We start from the raw sequence: 27,179 nt of genomic DNA, 5'->3' as shown, positions 1-27,179 counted from the left end.
ACTGTATTGCATGCTGTAATAAAGGCTATTGTAAACTATGGCTTATATTTCAACAAGGTCTCTGTATTTCTCTCTGACAATGCGATATACATGTGCAAAACTTTGATATGCTACAAGGAATGATGCCCAATGCAATTCATGTTACCTGTAACGCACACATTCTGTCAATGGCCAGTGATATCTGGCGCACACATTTCCCTAATGTGGATATGCTGGTTTCTTCTTTCAAAAGAAGAAAAAAAAAAAATCAAACTGTAAACTATGATTCAAGGAGTCCACGGCCAATCAAATGGCAGCCAATCAATAGTGCTTCCACCTGAACTAGTGATTACAAGATAGAATTTATGGTTTAATGCTGTTGCTTACCATGCAAAGAATATTAAACACTACCAGCAATTTTGTGTTTGGGGAGCTTGAAATCACACCAGGTACACAGTCTATGCTTAAAGTCTCTGATCTGTTTAAAACAGAGCATCATTGAGGACCAGGTGAAGTTCATGACTGAGAATGCAATCCAGTTCATACAGCTTCTAACATTGTTTGAAAGTTGGCAGGTTTTGATTCAAAAAGCCTAGAACAAAGTGATAGATCTGATCAGAAGCGTTCCAGTCAACAGCAGAAAAGTTAAACTAATACTACGGGTATGATCAGTCACAACCTCGGTTTAAACAACCAGCTGCCTATTTTTGAGGGCTATTCACATTTTTGACCCAAATCAGGTGCCTTTTCTATATTTTGATCCTGAACTAATTCAAGCAGCTCCTGGATGGAAGAAAGATCATGACAACAAACGTACTACTTATCTCACCTTTGTCAAAGAATGCTTAGATGCCAGTAAAAGTAAATGAGTTTTGGGAATCGGTTTCTGAATGGTTCCCAAATCTCTCCAAGCCAGCAAAATGCTTCCTTACAGTTCCTACCAATTCCATGTATGCAAAACAGGTGATCTCAATGTATGGATAGGTATCACCCCACAGAGACAGAACATGTCAACTGCTGGTGGATTCTGCATGCGGATGTTTAACAAATGAAACATACACATTTATGCTTCCCTAAATAAAAGTATTTCTAAGCTTTATGTGCAACTTTGAGTATTATGCTTTATTAATACATTTATTTATTTAGCAGACTGCCTTGTTCAGGGTGACTTACAAAGGTAACAATATTAAAATACAATACTTGTGTATATATACACACACTATATGAACACATCTGCAAAATTTGTTATTTTGTTGTGATCAACCTGCCAAAAAAAAAAAAAAAAAAAAAAAAAAAAAAAAAGTGATTTCTCCTCAATTGAAGTAGACCCCTAGTTATAAGGGAGACTGTCTCCTCCCTCCCCCAGCTGTTGTGTGAAATAAGAGAAACAAGGTGGGTGAGGTAATGTCTTTTATTGGACCAAGGTCTGTTGGTGAGAGAGACAAGCTTTTGAGCTTACACAAAGCTCTTCTTCAGCTCTGAGAAGTAATTAGATGCCTGCCTTACTTGAGACCTGAAGCAAGGCAGGCAGCTAATTCATTCTTGTAAGAAATGACTTAGGCACCTAAGCTATCTGACTACAGGAAAGGGGGTTGCTGTCTGTGGATCGCAAGCAAAGATAGGCATCTCCCTGCAGCCTGGATTTAGGTCCCTAACTCTATGAAAGGGCTGGTGCTTAGGACACACCCCTCTCATGGGCATTTTCCATTGGCTAGTGTAGCAGGCTCTCTGCCTAGCATACTAGCATTTGTGGATCCCATTCTCAGGCACTTCTCTCCTCATGCATTGTATAGGGAGCCTAGGTGCCTAACACAGGGTTTTTAGATTGCAGAGTTTTTCAAGACACCTAAAAGTTATATACTGCAACACTGAGCATTGCAATGCCCAAGTCTCTTTGTGGGTCTAGGACTTAATTTTTTATTGTGCCAAGGGAACACAGGTGGCCTGATTTTCTGTGGCCTTGTACATTTGTGTATTCATTTCCACCTGTGCAAAGTGGTATAAAACAATTTATCTTTCTGATTTTGTGAAAAGTAGGTATAACTCACTACAAGTGGAAATAAATAACCTAGAACCAATTGGTTTCCCTGAAGTCCCTGTATCCAGCTAGCCTGAATGTAGGTGCCCTCAGGGAATATCTGTGGTGCAGGAGGGTTCTAGGCCTCCTCCACAGCCATCCCGGGCACAGGAGCTATTCTGAATTGGAGTGCTCCAGTGATTCATCACACCTGCAAAGCTCCCTAGGGGCCTAGTCTCAATGAGGACTGGATTGCCCCCCCCACAGACTTTGAATAGAAGAGACACAAACTGCCTCTCCTATATCTGTCTGTTTGCCAGCCCGGGGTAAATCTGCCCCCACAAGATGCAAGGCAGAGAAGAATCAGGCCACAAATCTGTGGTACAGTGAAGAATAGAAACCAAAGTTTTTATTCTCATTCCAATATCTTAACCACAAGATTATTCTTCCTATGCTTACTAATTGAAGTACTTTTAAAAGGTAATTTCAGTCTAGTATTCACTCTCAGTTTAAAAAAGTGCACAGATTTACCTACATATAATGGTGGAAGAGGTAGCTGCATGAAGTTAATCACATAAGATAAACAAAAATTGAAACTAGTACTAAACAGTTATCTTCTGAGGTTTCAGCAAATTGGTTTTAACTCTTAACTAGATGCTAAGGGTATGCCTACATTAGAAATGCTACAACAGCACAGGTGTAATGCTGTAGTGTAGACACTTACTACTGCAACAGAAGGGGTTGTTCCATTGCTGTAGTAAATCCACCTCTGAGAGGTGGTAGTTAGGGTGACGGAAGAATTCTTCTGTTGACCTAGAGCTGTCTATTCTGGTGCCTAGGTCAGCTTAACTATGTCGCTCAGGGGTTTGAATTTTTCATACTTAACTTTCTGGTGTAGACCAGCCTCCCGTACCTTGCCGGTGGCTGCTCAAAGCAACAGGACTTGGGCACTGAGCTGCCCAGCTGCTGTGGCTTGGCACACTACGGCTCTGTGGGGGTGAGGGGCCAGGGGAGCCGCAGTCTCCCCATCTGGGACTCCTGGGAGCTCAGGTGGGGGACATGACGGTCTCGCAGGCCAGATGTGGCCTGCAGACCGGAGTTGTTTGCCCACCCACCTGCCCCTTGACAGCCGGTTCTACACTGGCGTCTAATTTTAAGACCCGGTTCTTGTGAACCGGTGGGAACCGGCTCCAGCTCACCACTGCCTAAGCAGCTTCCTTATTTTGTTTTTCTGTTCCTGTGCTCTTTTCTGATCTTGAAAAGAATCTCATGTAAAAAAAACAAAAATAAAAACCTCTATAGAGAGCGACCATGCTCAACTGTTAACCTAAGGTAGCCATACCCAGGACTGAATATGTTAGGGGATTTGCTACCTTTCACCTTGAGGTCAGTCATTCAAACTTATTCCTAGTAAATATTAACTTAAATTAGCTTTTTCATGATAGCTCTATAGTGGTCTTCGATGTTAGCTAGTAATGATGATTCCTACTAGAAGGCATCTGTATTGTAAACCAAGATGAACAATTGCCAACTCTAGTTATCTCAGTAAGGGGTTTAATCAGCATGGAAAATAAACCATTTTCTCCCTCCTGAAACACTTTACTCTTTAAAAAGAGGAGTACTTGTGGCACCTCAGAGACTAACAAATTTATTAGAGCATAAGCTTTTGTGGGCTACAGTCCACTTCTTTGGATGCATAGAATGGAACACACACACACACACTTACCAACTCTGAGAGACCAATTAAGTAAGAGAAAACAAACAAACAAACAAAAACTTTTGAAGTGATAATCAAGATAGCCTAGTACAGACAATTTGATAAGAAGTGTGAGAATACTTACAAGGGGAGATAGATTCAATGTTTGTAATGGCTCAGCCATTCCCAGTCCTTATTCAAGCCTAAGTTGATTGTATCTAGTTTGCATATCAATTCCAGCTCAGCAGTCTCTCATTGGAGTCTGTTTTTGAAGCTTTTCTGTTGTAAGATAGCCACCCACAGGTCTGTCATTGAATGACCAGACAGGTTAAAGTGTTCTCCCACTGGTTTTTGAGTATTATGACTGTTTCCAGTGTTTTATGAAGCTATCACCATCCACAAGTCCTAAATTTACTATTAAATGAACAACTGCCCCAACCTTTCTCCTGCTGAGGTTAATAGTAAAACTCCCTCAGACTTTAGTGATACAGGGACAGATGCAACAGGACTGATACCTCATGGTTTTGAACTGTATGTCCTCATTTACTTTTATGCAAAGTGGGTGTAAAATGCTACCATTCTGATTTGTACAGGCATAAATAACGACACCAGGTACGAGAGATATTGGAAAAAAATCAGACATCTTGTTCTTTAAGCAAGCTAGTATCTTAAGGATACTACTCAAATTTTGTGTCCTGAGAAATGGAACTCATTTAAAAGTCAGTAATTGAATTTGTAAGTGCTTATGGTGAAACAAACACCAAATCTAAATATCTTGCTGCTATACTTACCCCAGGGAAGAAAATCCGTTGGAGTCACAGCTGCTTCTGCAGCTGATGTTACAGCCAGAATACTCATTGCCTTTAGGTACAAGAGGTATGAAAAAAATCCATTTAAATAGAGAAGCAAATGTGTAAAATGGAGATATCTGAACCATCTCATCTGCTTATTATCCATGGCTGCAGGTCAAATTAACTGCAATTTTAACTTTTTTGGACCTTCCATGTTACCCATTATAAATGTAATACCACACGTGGGTGATTGTCCAAAACTCTTGGGATCTACAAAACACAGCTGGAAGTTTCACAAGAACAGTCCTTCCTGAAAGACTTCACCTTCCCATCAGTCTGAAAGCATATGAGCAGCATTTCTAGATATATATATACACACACAGTAAGTATGCACAGTGGCATACAGGGTAAATAAAGCATGCCATCAGTGCCTTAAAGGTTACATGAAACCATAGCATGGATAATGATAGCAACAAAGGTTATATCAGAACCATCTCAGGTTCTGTTTTCTGTATACTTTATGATAGCTCTGCTTTTTTAATGTTTATTTTTGATTTGTGAACTAATATCACTATTGCAACTTACATTTTGGAGTCTTGAACTTGGCTGATTGACAAGAGATGGAAGGATATGTACCCAAAACCTAGTAACTGGAAGTAGATGTACATAGGCAAATGAGAAGGAGGTGCTCTGTGAGATTGTATGGTCAGTGCCCTGAGAAGAAACACATTCTAATGCAACCCACACTGCTGGGAAGTGTGAGGGTGATGGGATTTCTATCAACTTTTTTTTTTCTCCAGATGAAAAAAATCAGTGCATTACAAACTTGTAGCTCCAGTCATCTCCCTTGTGCACCCTGTCGTACACACAGGGTTGCAGGAAAGAAACAAACTATTTCTTGTCCACAGTAACATACATGGCCAGGATCAGAGCCCTAAAGGCAAATACACCTGGCCTATTTAGCAAATGTACTTGGCACATGGATCAGTATCCAGTAACTACATTGTCACTCACCCACTCCATGCTGCTGAAAGGGAGGGAGGAAACTGCTTTCTGTCTGCTTCTGATTTTTGTGGCTGCTGTTAGAGGTAGGGAGGAAAGAGCTCTCTTCTACTTTTCCCCATCTCCCAGACTTTTATTTCTTTTGGTTCTCCTTCCTTGTGAATAACTCCAGTGCCTGTTTCCCCAAGCAGCAACAAGATAAAACTGACTTTCCTGACAGTTTCACAGCTGCCTGCATGGTTCTGAACAACAGACCGGTGTCTTATTGGTTTCACTGGCTGCTGCTTTGAAAAGGTAGGAGCAGCAATAGATAGATTGGAGTCATCTGTTCTCAGGGAGACAATATTGCATCAATTAACCTTCCAGATGTGAAATAAATAATCTGCCAATGTTGCCAACTTAGTATATTTGGTGGTTTTCTTAAAGCTTCAGCCCCTGGATTCATGTGAATATGAGAAACCTTGTCTTTCACTGATTAAAAAAAAAAGTTTCTGGCCCTCATGGTTGTGAAGAAATGCTTAAACTGTGACTTGAATGTATTCTGAAGGTTCAAAAAGGAAAGGGCAAATAGCCTCCCCACTAAATGTTTAAGCCAATTTTAGGATTTGGGGGTGGGGTGGTATAGTGAGGGTTCATGCCTCTCCGGGGCAGTGGGGAACCACACCACCTCCCTTAGTCCTTGCACAGCCCCTTGGGGAAATCAGTCAGGCTGCAGGAGTCCTGGCTCAAGCCATCCGGAAGGGGGCTGAGCACACACAGGTAACAATTAGCAGATAAGCCCAGCCCCTGGGTCAGGGCAGGGCAGCAATGAGTTCAAGGCTCAGTCCCTTAGGCAAGGGCTGAGCAAACAGGTAACTAGCACACCCAGGCTCCAAGCAGCCTGGGAGAGGGGGAGACTGCCACCCACACATTGGGTGGAAGCAGGGGACACAGGCCCTTCTACTCCACTGTGTCCCAGCCCAGGGCCCTAGCAGTGGCCAAAGGCCCACTACTGTGTCAGTGGGGATCCTGGCCGCAACACACTGACAGCATAGGTTCCAGCTGTGTTGCAGCCAGACTCGGGTCAGCTACCCCCGGGCTACTTCCGAACTCCCCCTCTGCAGGTACCTGGGTCAAGGTGGTGTCCTCAGGGGGGTCAATCACCATTGGATCCTTGGGGTAGCTGGCAAGGGGTAAGCTCACCGACTCTTCTGGGTAGCCAGTGAGGGGTAGGCTCAGCAACTCTCCCACACGCTGATCCATGTCAAGAATCAGTCGGTCAGGCCAGTCTCCAGGTCCACCACTGGTTGCTGGAGTCTCCCCAGCAGGAGCTGGGCCAAAGGCATCTGGTCTCTCCAGCAACTGCCTCTCAAGTAAGCTCTGGGGTTGGGCTCTTATACTTTCTGTCCGGCCTCTGACCCTCTTGGGGGCGGGCTTGGAGTGCTCTGGCTCTGCCTGTTCTGGTATCTGGCGGAGCTCATCCCTCTCCGGGGCCGGGGAACCACACGCCTCCCTACAAGGGGGCTTCACAGAATAGTTTTATGCTTCGGATTGGCAATATTATAATAGCTACAAACTTAATTGTTTTTCAATGAAATCTTACATTCCACAGAAATTAATAGCTTAGGGACCCATTCTAGTCCAGAAAAGCTTCCCACTAGCCATTAGCGAGTGGAGTTTTCAAGCTATGTGGGAGAATGTGAGTTTCTGAAGGGAAGGAGAGAGGTAGAGGAAATGCCCCCATGAGTACTGTTGGCCTCTGATGGAGAAACGCTGTAATGGGTGTGATTTGGAAGAAGAATCAGGCCATTGGGACTCAGGTGCCTAAGTCCTAGTTTTAAGCGCCACTGCGGTCCACTACCTGCGCTGCCCCACACACACTTGGCCCAAACCCTGTAGGTGCGTTAACTCACTTGGCACCTAAATTTTTGCTGTAAAAGTTCCCTAAGCACCTACGTTTCTGTTTTGGAAGATGCACATTGCTGCCCCCCTTTAGGCATTTGGGCGCCTATCTCATGTCTAAGCCCCAGTGTGATTCTCAAACTAGGAGAAGACAGGTGTTCGTCCACCTAACTTCCCTGTGTGGCCTGACCTGGGGCCCCATTCAAAATCTGGCTGGGTGGGGCGGTGTCTCCCTTACAACTTTTAGCTCAGTGGTTAGAGCACTCAGCCAAGATGTGGGAGACCCAGGCTCAATTCCCCCCTCTGCCTGATTCCCATATCTCAGAAGAGAGCCTTAACCACTGGGCTCTCCTATTGAAGCTATTCCATTTTGGATAAATAGCCATTGGATGAAGAAGACTGGATGCTGGGTCTCATATCTATTGGGATTCCTTTTAGACCCAATAGACCTGTTTTTACTTGTTTTCCCAAGAACTCAGTTCAACTTCAGGCTTTGTCACTAAGGTATGTGTCTTTATTTGGCACACAGGAATGCTAGGCTGAGTTGATCAGACTCAAATGCAGAGGATGGGTGCAGTGTACATCAGATTCAAAGATACACAGAAACCTTCTCCCTTCATATACATTTACCCATTTTATTGCATTTTTCTATACATTGCATTACACAGTTTGGCATTGGCTTGATTATGTTCTAGGAACCAATCCCTTTACAGCATGCTCTGTCCATGCACTGTCCATGTCCAACCTACTCTTTACCTCATCCTTACATTCCCCACATACCTTGTCCATTGTTATGTTGTTCTTTGTAAATGGTACCATGGGAATTTCATCCTTTTATTTTAACTAGTTCAGACATTCTGTTTCTTAGCTCCCTGACCTAGCTTAGTTAGCACACACTGTTTTCAGCCTGTTCATCTATTTCAGGGTTACCATACGTCCGGATTTCCCCGGACATGTCCGGCTTTTTGGTCCTGAAATCCCTGGCCAGGGGAAATTTTCAAAAAGCCGAACATGTCCGAGAAAATAGGGAGGCATAAGCCAGGGTCCGCCCGGCCCCAGCACGACCCACCGGATCCGCAGCGCAGCCCAGCCGCCCTGGCTACTTTGTAGCGAGCTCGGGCGGGGGCGCAGCCGCAGAAGGCGGCAGAGGGGCCGCTGCTGCCCCTGCAGGCCAGGCGGACCGCACGCCCCAGCCGAGCCCACAGGACCACGGGGAGGCCGGGCCCAGCCAGCGGCTTGGGCTTCCCTCGCAGGCGGGGACCCCCCGGCCACTGGGGGACCCTTCCTGCAGCCCTGGTGCCGCGGGAGCTGTTTCCAGCGGGGACAGACAGGCCGCGGAACGTGTTCGGCGGTGGCAGGAAGGTGGCTGCGGCGCGGGGCGGGGAGTGCGGTGTGTGCTGGGGCTGCAGGGACCCATGCCGCCCCGGTCGCCGCTGAGCGTCCAAAGCCCCCGCCAGGCAGAGGCTGCCGGGTGAGCGGGGGAGCAGGGCAGGTGCGGGGCTCAGAGGCTGCAGGGCGAGGAGGAGCAGGGCAGGCAGGGGCATAGCGGCTGCAGGGGCAGGGGGCGCAGGGGCAGGGCAGGCAGGGGGCGCAGAGGCTGCAGGGCGGGGGGGTGCAGGGGCTGCAGGGCGAGTGGGGAGCAGGGGTTACAGAGGCTGCAGGGGTGGGGGGTGCAGGGGCTGCAGAGCAAGTGGGGAGCAGGGGTCACAGAGGCTGCAGGGCGAGTGGGGAGCAGGGAAGCACTTAGCAACCCCCAACCAAGATCAGAGCGGGAGGGAAGAGGGGGAATGCGGGGTGCTCAGAGGAGGGGGCAGAGTTGGGGCAGGGACTTTGGGGAAGGGGTTGGAATGGGGGCAGGGAAGGGGCGGGGTTGGGACGGGGCGGGGAGTGGGGAAGGGGCGGAGTTGGGGCAGGGCCAGAGCCCCCGTGGAGTGTCCTCCCTTTTCAGTGTTGAAATATGGTACCCCTAATCTATTTTCCTCCCTAATTCTGTCTTCCAAAAAAAATAAAAAATAAAATAAAAGAGGCCTTTCTCATGTTTCATAACTCATGCCAAGCCAGGCCTGCAATATCTCCCAGGTAGGTACCCTAAACACCAGGCTAGAGAATCACTCTTAATTGTTCTTTGGCACAGTAACTATTTCAGTATTTATAAAAAGTGGAACCACTTCAACAGGAAAGATTCCAGGCTCAGACTTTTCTATAGCTCAGTGGTTAGGGTGCTCTCCTGAGAGGTGGGAGATTTCTGTTCAAATCCTTTCTCCCCATCAGGCACAGAGGAAATTGAACTTTGGTCTTGCCCATTCTGGGTGCATGCTTTAACCACTGGTTTGAAAGGGAGGCTTCTTCTCTGCCAATTTTTGCAAGAATTGGTGTCTAAGCTGTTCAGCTCCAGGAGAGGGTTTCTTGGCTGTGGATCACAAGCAGCGATAGGCACCTCCCTGCAGCCCAAACTTAGGTGCCGAATTCTGTGAGAGGGACTGGGTTTTGGACGGACCACTTCTCTTGGCATCTCCTACTGGCTAGCTTAGGCAGTTTCCCGCTAGTGTGCTGGCTTTTGTGGCTCACATTCTAAGGCACTTATCTCTCCCCATACATTGTATAGGGAGCCTAGGTGCCTAATTCAGGCTTTGTGGATCCCATTGTTGTTCCAGTGACTTTCTAGGTGCCTATATGATATCACTTTGTGGATCCAGCTGGAGTTAGTAGAAAAGATGGAGGGGAGAGAGGTACATGCTGTTTGATTGGGAAGCAACTTGTCTTAATTTAAAAATCCTGGAAAAGGGCAAATTCAGGTCAGTTCTTTTTATTTAAGACCCAGTTTTAAAATCCAGTAATACAGACAAGGACCTGCAGGTGATGGACAGCAAATTAGACAGGAGCTCACAATGTGATGAGGTTGCAAAAAGCAAGGGTTTAACTGTGATCACTAAATAGGCTCTTACATATATGGACAAGAAAGGTAATTCTGCTTAATACAGCTTTGTTTAAATTACACTTGGGAGTACTGTATACAGATTTGGTCTCCCATTATGAGGATACTGATAAACTGGATGGAATTCAAAGGAAGGTAATGATGATAAACTATTAGAGGATATGATTAAGGAAGGGAGAATAAAGGAATCTAAAATGCATAGTGCAGAGAAAAGATTACAAAGATGAGGCTGTGATTGTCTAAGTATTTCTTCTCCCTCACACGTTACTTCAGGTATTGAAGATGGTTACTGGTAATAAACGTAGGGGAAATGCCCTGAAATCAAAATACTTTTCCTAATACCCAATTTTAAATACGTTTTGGTTGTTTGTTTGCTCCATTTCAGAAATGGCCAGACTTGCCACAACAGGTCAATGAGGCCTCATCTTCACCAGGAGAAAAAATTTGTGGTTGTCAGATGCATGAGCAGGTTGAGGTACACCCTAGGCTTCCCCATAGTCTACATCCACCTGCTAACTCACGTTGAAACTACCAACGGCCTTGTCTAGGATTTTACCTCACGTTAGTTAATATCTGTTAGCAAACACAAGTTATGAACACACTTTTTTTTTAAGTGAAGATGCACCCTGAGGTGTTATGTATACTAGAAGTTTTTTAAGTCATGTTAATTGGTTCCCAATTAACTCAAGTAAGGTAACATGTTTGGGAATCCAGGACACAAACATTTGTGGTTTACCTAAACATTTGTGTCCAGGAACAAAGGTTTGTATTGTCCAGACGAGCACATACAAACATATTAACTAATTTGAGTTAACTGCCAATTAACTTGAGTTAAAAATTCTGTGTAACCATACACTGAACTAGCAACAATAGAAAGCTTTCAAAAGCAGCTAAATAAGCTGCTCCCCTGGTTTTAGATGATACATATGGAAGTTGGCTAAATGGGCTCCCAGAGAATGGGCAGTTTTTAGGACCCATCAGCCCCCATATAGTGAGGTAGTTGCCCCATGCCAGGAAGAAGAAGGTTTAAAGCATACCAGAGGGAGCCTATGCAGAACCCTCCAAAAAGAGGAGGGCTCACTAAGTGAGCCAATTGGGAGGTAGCTTGTTGCAGCAGCCAATCAGGGCCAGCAGGAGCCATATATAAAGGGCTGCTAAATCATACAGAGAGTAGTTTCTCCCTGGCCTATGAGGGAGAAGGAGTAGCTGCCTAGGAGTATCATGGCTAGAGCAGTGCTGGATAGGATAGTAGAGCAGAAGAAGCTTCTGGCTGATTGCTGCTAGACATAGGCCCTGGAGGAAACACAGATAAGGTACTAGGGCTGTCTGCACTTATCCTGGAGTAAGTGGCCATCACAGACTACAGTTTGCATCTGGAGCAATAGACTAGTGACCATAGGTGTGTGCACTGGGTGTGCCCAGGCACACTCTAATGCCCATGGGCTGCATCTGGCCCATGGGATTTGTCCCCTGTGCCGCTCTTAGAGGGTTCTGTGCGTTGCGCCAAGTACTGCCCCCCATAGCTCACATTGGCCACAGTTCCCTGTTCCTGGCCAATGTGAGCTATGGGGGAGGTACCTGGAGGTGTGGCAAGGGCAGCATGTGGAGCCCTGGAGGGGGGCCTGGGGCTGTGCAGGGATGTGGTATGCCGTGTGGGACCAGGGCAGGCAGGCAGGGAGCATGCCGCTACAGGTAAGCAGTGCTGGGCCAGAGCCTGAACCCCTCCTGCACCCCAACTCCCTGCCCTGGGCCCCTGCTGCACCCTTCCTGCACCCCAACCCCCTGCCCTGAGCCCCCTTCTGCACCCCTGAGCCCCCTGCCTGCACCCCACACTCCCACCTGCACCCCAAACTTTATGATGATTGCCTTTTAAAAAAATAAATTAAAATTTCCTGGGTGCACACCCTGATGAAATGTGCTGCGCACGCCTATGCTAGTGACTGCAACAGGCTACTGAGGCAAGTGGCTGGACTATAGACTGCCAATTCCCCTGAAAGGTGCAGGAGACAGCAGAGCTGGACACAGCTGGAGGGCTGTACCCAGAAGAGGACACCATGGGGTGATGCAGATCCCAGAGTGATGGAGACAGCAATGCAGGAGTAATAGTGAGCAAGACACCACCAGAGGAAGGACTTGAGTTAATTCTAGAATGGCCAGCAGGAGGTACCATGGTGGTGAGTTTTGAGCTCTGTCACACCCCACTACAAACAAACTTCAGCCCTTCAGAAGTGGCCCAGCTTAGGGTATTTTTACTGTGTATATCATAAAAAAAATCCCAACTAGTAAATGTTTTCTTTGGTGGAAACTGGAAATAAAATTACTTTAATTTACAAAGGCTTGTATTTTCTAAGTTTGCCTAAATACTTAGCTATTAATTTAGGAAATGTAAAAGCTTAAGTTGCTGGACCCATCTAATCTAATGTTACCAACTTTAACAGGTGTTCCACTGAAATTAATGGTACTTCAGAGCATCACAGCAGGTATGTTTCAAAATGTCAATGCATTATAGTACAGGTGGCAGCCACATAGCCAGTGCAAAACAAATCTTACTGAATTTCTACTTGGGGACACTTAAGAACTGGTTAAACTGAAGGCTAAAAACAGACTTTTGTCCCACACTATGAGAGCAAAATAGCTGAAAGACCTGGTATTAGAAAATAAAGCATTTTGCTTTTAGGTCACCAGTTCAAATCCAGCCCAGGCTGACAGAGCATCATAATTTGATAGCTGCTTAGGCCATGTCTACACTTACACGCTTGCAGTGTAAGATCACTCATATAGCCATGTTATGCTGATGGGAGAGAGCTCTCCCTTTGACATTCTCCCACCGACATAGCGCTGTGCACATGAGCACTTATGCTGGCAAAAGTTAGTTGTTTGGGGGTGTTTCTTCACACTCCTGAGTGACAAAAGTGTTGCCAACATAAGACATGGCCTCAGCAGAGCCTATGTTGGCATAGCCCTTAATATAGGCACAGCATACACTGACAAAAGGACTCTTCCTGCCAGAGGAGGAACATGACCGCTTTGAACAGCACTAGCTAGGCTGACAGAGGCCACATCTACACTACCACTTATGTTGACAAAACTGGTGTCTCTCAGGAGTGTTAACTCCTCAAGTGACATAACTTTTGCTGGTATAAGTGGTAGTGTGCACAGCACTCTGTCGCTCACTGAGGTGGTTTTATTCTGTTGACAGGAAAGCATCGGTACAGCTGTGCCTCTGTAAACTCACTAGTGTAGACATGGCCTGAATCACTCTTCCATCGAGGTAGCTGTATCTCCACTGGGAGTTTTGTTAGCATACCTATCTCGGCTAGAGGTTGTGGTTTTGTCACACCACTGACCAACATACTTATCCCAGTATAAGTTTTAGGTGTAGGCCAAGCCTTAGTGTTGAAATTGGTTTAAAAAAAAAAATGCTTTTATAAGGTCTGTCTGTATTAGGGCATGTGTACACTACAAATTTGTGTTGATGCAAGCTACGTAAGCATAAAGCTTCTGCAGTTAGTATATTGCTTGTGCACATGCATACTTGGTCCTTGCATTGGCGCTGCATATGCTCACTGGGAGCGGTGGCAGACTCTGCCCCCCCCCACCTTGCTGTCTGGGGCCCCGCTGCCCTGCTCCTCCTCCTTCCTCTGAGGGCCCCACCTCCTGGCCAGGTCAGAAGCTGGAGCCGGGCTGTAGTAGGGTGAGGATATTCCCCCTGCCCATGATTGCACAGCTGGCTCACCTGCTCACCTAACCCCTCGTGGCCCTCCCCCATGCATGGACCTGGCCCGAGCCCCTCTCTGCTGCCCTGTTTGGTCCTAAGCCCATCTCCCCCACTATGGGCTAGCCTTAGGAAAAAGAACACCTGTGAGCAGGGAGCCCCCTCCCATTGCCTCTGGTCCCCATGGGCTCCTGCACTGTGCCCCTAATCCCTGCACCCTCCTGTGCATCAAGCCCTTCACTGTTCACCCTTACACCTGTAACCCCTGTCCCCCTTACACCCCTAACCCCTGCACTGTGCCCCCCTTCGTCTCTAACCCTTGCACCCTCCTCCTGCATGCATGTGGGGAAATGGATTTAGATGCATAGAGCAGCTGGCACTGCTGCTCACTCCCCTTCAGATGCTGCTGCTCCTCCTCGAGCATCCCTAAGAGGCTGTGAGGGGGAGAGCAAGGAGCGACATCAGGGCTCCCTGCATCCAGGTCACTTTCCCCACCTGGGCTGCATAAGGGGAGAGAAGAGAGCAGCAGCTCCTGATGCTCACCTCATAGCACAGCCCAGGTGGGGAAAGTGACCTGGATGCACGGAGCACTTGGTGTTGCTCCTCGCTCCTGCCCCTGGGGGGTGCAGAAGAACGTTGGGAGGAGGTAAGCAGTATCGGTCATTGGTCGCTCCCACCATGTTCCTCTACTGGGAGGAAGCACAGAGAAATCTGGGTGCCACCCTCACACAGCACTTTCCTGACAGCTGGAGCAGTTTCTGACTCTACACCTCTGCACTGCTGCATGAGACCCCTGGGAGGTTGCCCAGGTGATCCACCCATAATGCCAGTCCTGCCCTTATCCCCACCTCCAGCGTGGACTGGCCTGACCCCCTCTCCCAAGCACCCAGTTTGCCAAAAAAAAAAAAAAAAAGTCAGGACATCTAGGGCAGAGCTTAAAAAGGGGATTATCCCAGCCAAAATGGGATGTATGGCCATCCTAGGCTGTAGTAAGAGCTGCCTGGGCAACTCTGGGGAACCCCAGACCCTCCACCTGCCTGTGTCCCTGCCCCTGGTACATGGTGCCCAGGGCAGGTGGAGGATCCAGGGCTCCCCCCAGTGGGCAGCTCTTACCACCACCCAGCTTCTGGCCAGGCCAGGAGGTGGGGCCATGGAAGAAGGGGAGGAACAGGGGGTGGAGTCCTGTGGCTGGGGGAGGGGCCCTATGGGAGGAGGTGGGGTGAGCCAAATGTTCTTTGTGCTGAGGGCCCCAATAAATCTTAATCGCCTCTGACTGGGTGTGCTTGTGTGGATACACAGTGAAATGAACAATGGATAGGTATCCCAATGTGCAACCTACCATTGTCCAGTGCACTCTTTCGGGAAGTTTTGGCAATGATGGTGGGGCAGAAACCAGTCGGATAACCCCTTCCTTCCAGTCACCCCAACATACTGGCACACAACTGTCTCCATCCCATAATGTACTCTATATCCCATAATTTTTGCTCCCCTTTTTAAAAAAAAATCTCATGAACCCATACATCCCTCTTCACTGTCCTTCATCTCTGACAGACGCATGGAGCCTGCAGAGGTCTTTACTATTGTCATAAGCATTTCAAGCACAGGACTCACAATTCTGCATTATTTGCAAAGCTGCAAGAAGAGCTGCAGGGAAAATTGCTATGGAACACAGAATCAATTCAAGATTGCTGGTAGCATTCATGAAGCCACTTTAAATGGTGGAACACTGCTTCTATGCCCAAAAAATGGGCACTGACTAGTGGGATCTCATTATAATGCAGGCTTGGGATAACAAGCAGTGGCTGCAGAACTTTTGGATGCACAAGGCCACATTGCTGGATCTGTGTGCCGAGCTTGTCCCAGCCCTCTTGCACAGGAAAGTCCGAATGAAAGCTGCGTTGACAGTGGAGAAGCAATTGGTGATAACACCGTGGAAACTTGCAGCACCAGATTGCTACTGGTCAGTGGAAATCATTTTGGAGTTGGAAAATCCACTGTGGGGCCTGTTGTCATGCAAGTATGCAGGATTGTTAATTGTTTCCTGCTACATGGGACTGTGACTCTCAGCTATGTACAGGACATAATGGATGGATTTGCAGTAGAAGGCATGAGTGTCCCTATTTTGGCACCAGACCACCTTGCTACTGAGTCCATCAAATGAAAGGGCTGTCTTTTATGGTTATGCAAGCATTGGTGGATTGCCAGGAATTCACCAACATCAGTGTTGGTTGGTCATGGAAGGTGCATGACTCTCCTCTTTAAGAACACAGGACTATTCAGAAAGCTACAAGCAGGCACTTTGTTTCCTGACTGACAGATTGCCATTGGCAACGTTTGAAAGCCAGTAGTGATCCTGGCAGACCCAGCCTACCCCTTGCTCCCCCGGCTCATGAAGCTGAACACCAGCCACCTCAATAGCACCAAGGAAAGATTCAACTACTGGCTCAGCAGGTGCAGAATAACAGTTGAATGTACTTTTGGTAGACATTCTTTACTCACAAGATTCGATCTCAATGAAAAAACATTCCAATGGTTATAGCTGCTTGCTGGGTTCTCGTAATATTTGTCAAGGAATGGGGGTTGGGGAGAGTTGCTGTGGAGGTGGAGCAGCTGTCTACTGAGTTTGAACAGCCAGAAACTAGGGCTATTGGTCTCAGGGAGGCTTTGAAAGACCACTTTAACAGTGAGCCATAGTAATGCATTGTAGTGACCTGTGCTCTACCTGGCTATGCTGTTGTGACGAACTGGGACTGTTCTTACTGTGGTCTTTGAATGCTGACAGGGGAGTGGGGCTAGGATAGTCTGCATTGCGGGACATGAGAACCCAGGAAGGGGTTAGAGGCCAGGTCACACCTTTGCCCAGGAAACTGAACAAAGGCTGTGGGAGGGGTCGCTGAAGGCAGGTTTTCAGGAGATGGCTGGGAGGCAGAGGGGGCTCTGACCTCCCAAGGGGGCTGGGGCGCCCTGGGAGCCTAAGATGGACCTAACCAAGGGGGGGTCCTGTTGTCTGTGCCTGCAAGACCTGTCTTGGACTGTATTCCTGTTGTCTAAATAAACCTTCTGCTTTACTGGCTGGCTGAGAGTCATGGTGAATCGCAGGAAGCTGGGGGTGCAGGGCCTTGTGTCTCCCCCACACTCCGTGACAGCTGTTTTGGGGTTTGTTAGGAATTGTATGGTTCTCAGTAAACATCTATGAAGAGAACACTGTCAATACACCTATTAATGTTGTGGTGCTTGCTGTACATTTTTTACTGTGTCATGAATTCTCTGAGTTATCACACTGTATAACAAGAAGTAACTGGTTGCTTTCAATATTGGTATGTACTCTGTAGCATATGTTGTGAACAAATAAAGATGAATTATTTGCTAAATAATACAATTTTGAGTAACAAACTCACTGCAAAGAAACCTGTGCAACTTAGAAGCAAAAACATTAACTTAAGAAATTAATGAATGTTCTTTCCCCTTAAGTTGCATTCCATGTCAATTTTAGCTACACATACAATCATCGGGGCTCAGGTCAATACATGTGAAGCTGTGGTTGTCCTTGATGCCCCCTGGAATGGGGTGGTTGGGATGCAGTCCTTGATGCCACATAGAATGTTGTGGGGGGTGGGTGTTGTAATGGAGTTTTCCATGGACAACTATGGCACTCTGTACTTCAAAGCAGCACCCTGGAACCCCCATATTAACCTTGTCATATAATTGACATATCTTACATGGCATGCCTTTATGAACAGTCATGATCTGCTGAAACCCATTGTTCTGTTCAAGTAGGTTTATCGTTAGTGTGTATGAAGTTGAGATTTTGCTGTCTGGTTGTTACTTGAAACATGTTGTAAGTTTGAGAGCTGTCCACTGCCAGTTCTCCAGTGACCACAAAGTAGGGGATCCACTTCCAGCAGGTTGTTAAACAACCATTAATCAGCAGGGTAGTTGTAAACAAGGGATTTACAATGCTGTAAGAGCTGCACAAGCATCACACAATGGGGGATTGCTCAACTTTGACTCAGCAAAGCCCACCGGGACATGTCTGGCCTAGTATTTTCCTGGCACCTGGACTGAGGCATCCTGCTTTTACCTTTCTTCTCCCCCACGTAGGCTGGAAGCAACAAGAATGCTGGGAAGACAGACTTGAACTGAGGAGACTGGTTCCAGGCTTCAAGGGGAACCAGTAACCTACTTGCAACATCCAGTGGGGTGAGAAACTGCTTGATCAAAATACTGCCTAGCCTAGTAAGGTTTAAGACAGGGGTCAGCAACCTTTCAGAAGTGGTGTGCCAAGTCTTCATTTATTCACTCTAAGTTAAGGTTTCGTGTGCCAGTAATACATTAACGTTTTTAGAAGGTCTCTTTCTATAAGTCTATAATAGATAAACTCTTGTAAGTAAATAACCTTCTTAAAAGGTGTAAGAAGCTTAATTTAAAACTAAGTTAAAATGCAGAGCCCCCCCGGACTGGTGGCCAGGACCATGTGAGTGCCACTGAAACTCAGCTCGCGTGCCGCCTTCAGCATACATGCCTTAGGTTGCCTACCCCTGGTTTAAGATTTAGACTGCATGCTTACCTTTTTTTATTTTCTTTAGTAACTTTCTCGGACCTTTTGTGCCTACTACTTATCTCAAAATCTATCTTTCTGTAATTAATCTGTTTTCTTACCTAAAGGTATGTGTTTTGGTTGAAGTGGTTGGGAAATCTCACCTCAGCTTACAGAGGCTAGTGTGTGTCCTCTCCACATCAAGGGAGGGTGGACTGGGTAATAAACCTACACTGGTCAGGCTTCTGACCAGGCCAAGATGGTATAGTTCTGTGGTGTAAAAGGCTGGGGGCTTGGGACACTTGTTGGTTCCTTTCTCTGTGATTTGTGAGTAGCTCAGGGAGCATTCACACAACTTAGCTGGGTGTAGGGCTCCACATGCTGTTGTGCTAAGTGATAATCACCTAGAGGGGTTTGCTGCTTGTTACTAGCAAAGCATTGCGAGAGACACTTAAGTGGGCAAAGCAGAACTCAGTTACAGGCTGTATCCTGGGGATTCCATCACAACCACAAAGGGAGGCAAGTCCATGATTGTTGAACCTGTAGGGCCACAGGAGTCTGCAGCATCGTTTGCTTCCAGAGAAGCCCCCTTATGTCCTGGTGCATCTACCTCTCCTTTTCCTGTGCTTTCTTCTTCCTGTTCTGTTCTGTCATTCAGTATTCACCCTTGAGGCCCTCTGCACCTGGTCTGATGTAGCACTGGCTTGCATGATCTTGCTGAGCATGTCATCCTGAGTCGTCCTCTGTATCTGGCTTAGGCCTTCCATGGGTGTGGAGGGGTAACCCCTCAAGGCTGCAAAGGCAGCAGCTGCAGAATAAACACACAGAGGTACCACTGTCAGTATAGCCACAACAAAAAGTGAAACTTAAGATTCAGGACTCCCTTCCTCCCCTAAAAAGTTGTAAACAAGACATGTTTCCTGACCCTTCTGCTCTGGAGTGCTTGTGTACAGTACCATTCACAGCACCAACAAGAGGGAGCACAGCCTGCTGGCGTGAGGGAAATAGGGTGACCAGGCAGCAAGTGTGAAAAATCAGGACGGGGTGGTGGGTAATAGATGCCTATGTAAGAAAAAGCTCCAAAAATTGGGACTGTCCTTATAAAATCAGGACATCTGGTCCCTCTAGAGGGAAATGAGGAGAGAATTTCTCAGGTGCATGACACTATGAATACAGGGCAATGACACTGAATACTTGCACCATTTTCCATAGGCTGTGGTGATTTTAGCTGATATGTCACTCCCAAGGGTGACAAAGCACAGCTGCTGCTGCCATCCTGAAGCCGCTCAGGCCTGTATTGTGCTAGCCTGCATCCCACAATAGTGCCTGCTGAAGTTATTACTCACTGGTGTGGGAGGAAGAAATAAGGCTGCTATCTCTCAAACCCTTTGAGAGAGGATTGCAAAGGAACTCAGTCAAAGCTTCATTGAGATCTCTCAGGAGGATCCCTGTGTAAATAAACAAATTGCACCTTACTACCTAACAGTACAGGGGAATGAAAAGCAGACAACTCCTCTTTCTCTCTGTACTGCTAACTCTTCTGGTATGAGTAAATTAATGAAAAGTCAATAGCTGTTAAGTTGTACATCACTGGAATGGGAAATACATTTGCAGTTACCTGAGGTTCTTTCCCCTGCGTCAGACTCACCTGTGCTTGACTGTTGGGACTGACTGGACTGGGGTGGAGTCCCAAACAGGTCCTGGCATAGCTGGATCCCAACCCTCTGGGTTATATATCCCGCATCCTCCTCCTCAACCTCGCTGCTCACACCAGGCAAGTGTGACTCACGCTCATTAGCGGCATCCACAGTGATCTGTTGTGTGGTGGTGGGTTCTCTGCCAAGTAGGCACGCAGCACTTTGTAAAAGCAACCAGTCTAAGGCTCAGTACTGGATCAACTGTTTGCTTCTCTGGCCTTCTAATAGACTGTTGCAGTTCCTTTGCTTTCATGTGGCAATGCTGCTGGTCCCTGTAGTACCCATTCTCCTGCAGCCTCCATGCAAACTGCTCATAGATGTCCACATTTCTACGGCTGGTCTGTAGCTGTACTTGCAGAGCCTCTTGTTTCCCCAGAGGCCCAGGAGATCCAATATCTTTTGTCTACTCGTAGCTGGAGCGTATCTGGAGCATGTGGCTGGCATGGTCAGCTGAGCAGTTACACACAACAAAGGAGAACTGCTTGGTGTGCTTGCCAAGCTGGACAATCAAGAAAAGGCACTTCAAAAATTTGCCGGGATTTAAAAGGGGAGCGGAAGGGTCTTGCGGTCTGTATGATCCTTGGCCAGTAGAGTGCACAGTTGTGAGTTGAGCAGTCACGGTTGGGCATTGTGGGACAGCAGCTGGAGGAGTGGTAGGATTGACATACATAACATGGTGTCTATACTCGCACTGCATCGACCTCAGTACATCAACCATGGCTCAATGTTGCTCAGGGAGGGGATCGCTGTGTTGCTGCAATAGGATGCTTACGTCTGTAGGAGACAAACTTTAATATAGACACATGCACAACTAGACTGACACAAGGTGTCTTATGCCAGCCTAATTTGGGAGTGTAGACCAGACCATAGAAAAGCAGCACTCAGCACCTTTCACATTGGAATGAAATTTCAGGAGGCAACTTCTAACAATTCAGTTTACTGGATTTTTGCTAGCGTAATAGAGGCTAGCAAGAGGAAAACAGCTCAGTAGTAGGAAGAATATAAAACGTTTTTAATTGGCAAAAAGAGAAACAATATTAAATGTCAGACGCATGCTGCCTCTTGATCCTTCTGCTCTCTTATACCATCCTCCCCTCCCCCAACACACATACAGGGAGAGTACCCAGGAGCAAAACTGTAAAATGTCAAGTTCCAGTGATGTGATATTTCTCCAGAGGTGGCAAAGAAAAAGGGAGAGCTTCTGCTGGAATCCTCAGGAATGCAAGTTACTGGGAGCACATTGAACCTGGCCTTCCTTCATTACACTTGCTCCTCACAGACTAAATATCATGTCAAATTCAAGATCTCAGCTCTCATCTTCAAGGCTCTTAAAGATGTTGGCCTAGAGACTACAAAAATCACTACATTTATCTGAGGTGATTTATCAGCTCTGGCACAATGAATCTGGCTATCATCAAAAGCGTAAAGTCTGTGCAGGAGAAAAAGCTTTCTTGGAGGCTGGTCTCAGTCCATGCTATTTGCCTCCCAAAGGAACTACAAACCAACTCTAATCTCACTACTTTCTGTTCCAAGAGCAAAAAGCACTCTGATCTTGCCTTCTCTGACAATGAATACATACACAACTCCTCCCCACACCCCTTATTGTTTGAGGCATAGCTAGAAGGCATTCATACTGCGGTGTTGGGCATGGTATAAGAATCTGAATACAGCAGAATAGCTATGGCTGCTGGTGGAGCACTTTATTCCCCTCAAGGGCTGGCCCAAGCCCCAGGGAAGTTTATTTCGTTCAGATTGGGAGAGAGGGTCCTCCGGGCCTTGTGTGCTTGGGAGGCCCATTATGTTCAGTATCGGGGCCCACACCATTCTCCTTCTTTGATTTAATGCCCTCACATGTGTATACTTTCTGGGGACCATCTTAATAACAACATATTAATGTTGCTTAGCCTGAGCAGTTAGTCAATATTCGGGGCCTTGTCAGGTTATTCCCAGTAGGAGGAGAAATTGATTAGGAGCCAGGTATTTCCTTGGTGCAATCCTGTTCATTTACAAAAAATGTACACACAGTCCTGTTCCCAGAACTCAGTAGGAACAAACAACAGCAGGCAGTTTCCTTAACTAGAAAGCCAAGCCTGCCTTTCCGGTGAGTCCTTTGCCCCCAGGAGCTCTGTTTCTGCTCCATGTGAGAGCCATGCTCTACACACTGCTTCTCTCTGTCTGCTCACTCTCTCCTGACTTTGTTTCCTTTGTGCTTCAGACACACAGCTGCAACCAATCAATTCCCCAGCCCTGCATTTGCAATCAGTTTCCAGGGAAATCCCTCAGCCCACAAGACCTTAGCTTCTGCTAAGGCCATACTCCCCAAGCTTTGGGTGGTGGCTTCTGTTTCAGCTATGCAAATGTAAGCGGGGGAATGGTCCCGCTATTGTGGGGAACTTTCCTGGCTTCTGCACTACCCCGGTGAAGTGGGCTAGCGAAAGAATCTGAGTCCTCGCTCCCACTTCCTTTACCCAGAGGCCTCCCTGCCCTTGAGGACTCCCCTTCCACTCTCCTGTCTGGCAGAGTCCTCGTAAACCCCGACAAGGCTGGGCCCAGGATTCCTGGGGGGCTTGACCCCCAACCCTGCTGTAGAGTGACCAGATGTCCCAATTTTATAGAGACAGTCCTGATATTTGGGGCTTTTTCTTATATAGGTGCCAATTACCCCCCACCCCTTGTCCCGATTTTTCATACTTGCTATCTGGTCACCCTACCCTGCTGTGGTCACCAAGGACAGGGACTAGGGTGTCCCCACTCTGGGGTACTCTCTCTGCATTGGGCACCTCCCTGACCCACTGATCATTTCATACAATTTAAAGCAAATACAAGTTGTTTAACAATTAATTTTAAAAAAGAATAAGGAAAAATGGGAAAGGTTAAAGGAAAACACATCACCCCGCTCTGTGGCAGGGAACATCACAAACAGTGTCTCTGGAACGTCAGGGCAGTTCACAGTCTGTTCCTTGTAGGTCCCAGGCTCCTTCTCAGGCCCTGGCTGTGCTGCAGAGACGCTGCGGGTCGGACACTTGCTCTGGCGGTGGCCTCAGGCTCTAGGTGGCAGGACCCTTCTTCCCAGCGTCGCCCCTGCCCGGTCAGGGTTATGATCCCCCCTCCAAGTCTGGCCTGCAGAGCCTCTTGGCTGAGGCGTCTCCCTGTGCTGGGCCCACTGCCCAGGGTCCCCCTCACTCTCCCCAGATGCTCACTGCACCCAGCTCCGGACTGCTCCAGCCCCGGCTCCAGCTCCACTCTGCCTCAGCACAGCTGCTGCTGCTGCTCTGCCTTCAGCTCCCTGGGCTGCTTCTCTGGCTCTGGTTGCTTCATTTAGCCTGGTGAGTAAGCTCAAATGGTGTAAATTGTGACTTTCCTTTTTCTACACTTGGGGGTCTGCACTGATATAGCTACACTCACTGCTGGCTCACTAATGTCCACATCTTAAGCATATATTTTAAACCTGTCTTTTTGAAGCTTTCCTTTGTTTATCTCTTTGCAAACAGCATAGCCACACCTTTTTTCTGGAGAAGTTATCCTGTCTAAATTAGATTATATCCTCTAAGAAGGCAGGGACTGAGTCACTTCACATGTTAAGCACTGTGCACATTTGGAGTACTGTACTCTATAAACAATTAATAAGCTGTAAAAACCCTGTGCACTATATTGATAGCTGCAATGTATATTTTATGTATTCATGTATGTTGGGTGCAATCAGCAGATGCTAGCAGGATCCTATGGGGCCTGCAACCTAAACTGAAAATTGTTTTGACTTATGTGCAATGTACTGTATAGATCAGTAATTTTCTAAGATAGCTTTGTCACTAGGGGAAGAAATGAATTACTACATAGAGTAGAAAGTAGGACAAGAAATCTATGGCATGTCACAATCATTAGTCCACATTCAGTAAGTGGGTAACAAGAGGAGCAGTGGAAAATGTTAACCTCATCAATAATATTGGGAGGACAACTCCAATTTCTAAATTAACCTCATAGCAACTGTTTAAAAATGATAAATTTCTTCCTTATAGAGCATTAGCATCAAATATTAACCCGGTATATTTGAGAGTTCAGCACAATTAAGCTATTAAGGCAATTGCTAATAGAGGTCTCTTACCAAGTAAAGTTTCAGAGTAGCAGCCGTGTTAGTCTGTATCCGCAAAAAGAAGAACAGGAGGACTTGTGGCACCTTAGAGACTAACAAATTTATTAGAGCATAAGCTTTCGTGGACTACAGCCCACTTCTTCGGATGCATATAGAATGGAACATATATTGAGGAGATATATATACACACATACAGAGAGCATAAACAGGTGGGAGTTGTCTTACCACCTCTGAGAGGCCAATTAATTAAGAGAAAACAAACTTTTGAAGTGATAATCAAGCTAGCTCAGTACAGACAGTTAGATAACAAGTGTGAGAATACTTACAGGGGGAGATAGATTCAATGTTTGTAATGGCTCAGCCATTCCCAGTCCTTATTTAAACCGGAGTTGATTGTGTCTAGTTTGCATATCAATTCTAGCTCAGCAGTTTCTCGTTGGAGTCTGTTTTTGAAGTTTTTCTGTTGTAATATAGCCACCCGCAGGTCTGTCACTGAATGACCAGACAGGTTAAAGTGTTCTCCCACTGGTTTTTGAGTATTTTGATTCCTGATGTCAGATTTGTGTCCATTAATTCTTTTGCGTAGAGACTGTCCGGTTTGGCCAATGTACATGGCAGAGGGGCATTGCTGGCACATGATGGCATATATCACATTGGTAGATGTGCAGGTGAACGAGCCCCTGATGGTATGGCTGATGTGATTAGGTCCTATGATGATGTCACTGGAATAGATATGTGGACAGAGTTGGCATCGGGGTTTGTTACAAGGATAGGTTCCTGGGTTAGTGGTTTTGTTCAGTGATGTGTGGTTGCTGGTGAGTATTTGCTTTAGGTTCGGGGGTTGTCTGTAAGCGAGGACAGGTCTGTCTCCCAAGATCTGTGAGAGTAAAGGATCATCTTTCAGGATAGGTTGTAGATCTCTGATGATGCTCTGTCCACATATCTATTCCAGTGACATCATCATAGGACCTAATCACATCAGCCATACCATCAGGGGCTCGTTCACCTGCACATCTACCAATGTGATATATGCCATCATGTGCCAGCAATGCCCCTCTGCCATGTACATTGGCCAAACCGGACAGTCTCTACGCAAAAGAATTAATGGACACAAATCTGACATCAGGAATCAAAATACTCAAAAACCAGTGGGAGAACACTTTAACCTGTCTGGTCATTCAGTGACAGACCTGCGGGTGGCTATATTACAACAGAAAAACTTCAAAAACAGACTCCAACGAGAAACTGCTGAGCTAGAATTGATATGCAAACTAGACACAATCAACTCCGGTTTAAATAAGGACTGGGAATGGCTGAGCCATTACAAACATTGAATCTATCTCCCCCTGTAAGTATTCTCACACTTGTTATCTAACTGTCTGTACTGAGCTAGCTTGATTATCACTTCAAAAGTTTGTTTTCTCTTAATTAATTGGCCTCTCAGAGGTGGTAAGACAACTCCCACCTGTTTATGCTCTCTGTATGTGTGTATATATATCTCCTCAATATATGTTCCATTCTATATGTTCCATTCTATATGCATCCGAAGAAGTGGGCTGTAGTCCACGAAAGCTTATGCTCTAATAAATTTGTTAGTCTCTAAGGTGCCACAAGTCCTCCTGTTCTTCTTTTTACCAAGTAAACTGTGTTTAAAGGACTGCTCAGAATAAAGAGTAAAAATAGAGATTCTCATGATGCAGGTCAGGTAGTAAGCAAAGAAGAGAATAATTGTTATGGGCTGAATTTGTACTAAGTCGAAACTAACTAGTGTTTAGGGCTAGTGTTTCAGGTCAGATCACAGTGCTATATGAGTTTTAAGGGGTGTTTTCTTTGGGTGTATTTAGCATGGGCTAGACCCATATTAGGTTAGTTAAAATAACTTTAAAAGTATTTTTAGGAATGGGGGTGAGGAGTTATTAGACAGAACTGACCTTGATGATTCAGCGTAGACCTCTATAAAACAATTTTTGCTTTCTTTCTTTCTTTCCAAAATTTCATTTTCTCATTTGAACACCATGTTCTTATTTTTATGCTCTCTCTTTGAAAAACAACTCTGCCTTCCCTTACATCTGTTCCCTTTCTTAATCATCTTTTACCTTCTCTCTTCAAGGTCAGGTCTGGATGTCTTCTTTTCTAATTATAATACTTAGCTCTTAATTATATATGCTTTACAAATGTGGAACTAAGTTCTGCCCTGATTTACACCTTTTGCAGTCCTGTTGAAGTCTTTTGAGTTGCTAGGAGTGTATGTCAGGGCACATTTTGATCCATCATCTACCATATTTAGTCACAACACAAAAGGTTTCTCTTGGATCATATTACAAAACTCTTCCTGATCTTTATCAGAGCACTGGAAATCAGCAGCTAGGTTAGATAAATATGTAACATTGGGGTCTGAGTTGTAGTGAGATGGCCAGCTTGGCAAGGGCAACATATCATTGTGATGTATCAGAGGGGTAGCCGTGTTAGTCTGAATCTGTAAAAAGCAACAGAGGGTCCTGTGGCACCTTTAAGACTAACAGAAGTATTGGGAGCATAAGCTTTCGTGGGTAAGAACCTCACTTCTTCCACGAAAGCTTATGCTCCCAATACTTCTGTTAGTCTTAAAGGTGCCACAGGACCCTCTGTTGCTTTATATCATTGTGATGAATTCAGGGATCTGAACAGCTTTGTGGTAGGGCTATCTATGACTAGTAAGGTTTAGATTAAGTTCACTGTTTGTGATTTATCAAATATATTTTGCTATGTGAAATCTCATGGTGAGTTTCAGTGTCTTTGACCTTCCAATATATATGTTGTGTGGTCAACTTCAACTTTGTGTGGGGAGGGCGGTGATCAG

The 27,179-nt window shown here is 46.2% G+C and overlaps 2 long non-coding RNA genes across 2 annotated transcripts in view; both read left to right on the top strand.

Annotated features, from left to right (window-relative positions):
• The window catches only part of LOC122172163 (uncharacterized), an 88,481-nt gene that overhangs the window by 26,163 nt on the left and 35,139 nt on the right, over positions 1–27,179 (top strand). The window lies entirely within an intron of this gene.
• Positions 11,051–27,179, top strand: part of LOC135973429 (uncharacterized) — a 30,153-nt gene continuing 14,024 nt past the window's right edge. Inside the window, exons 1-4 of the long non-coding RNA XR_010590260.1 lie at positions 11,051–11,614; positions 12,299–12,475; positions 12,740–12,781; positions 18,118–18,216. This is a non-coding gene — a long non-coding RNA (uncharacterized LOC135973429). The remainder of the gene's footprint in view (positions 11,615–12,298; positions 12,476–12,739; positions 12,782–18,117; positions 18,217–27,179) is intronic.

This window comes from Chrysemys picta, chromosome 1 (assembly GCF_011386835.1).
Source record: "Chrysemys picta bellii isolate R12L10 chromosome 1, ASM1138683v2, whole genome shotgun sequence".
Classification (NCBI taxonomy): Eukaryota; Metazoa; Chordata; order Testudines; family Emydidae; genus Chrysemys; species Chrysemys picta.
The sequence above is the reverse complement of the archived record's forward strand: the minus strand, read 5'-3'. Positions and strand labels throughout refer to the sequence as shown.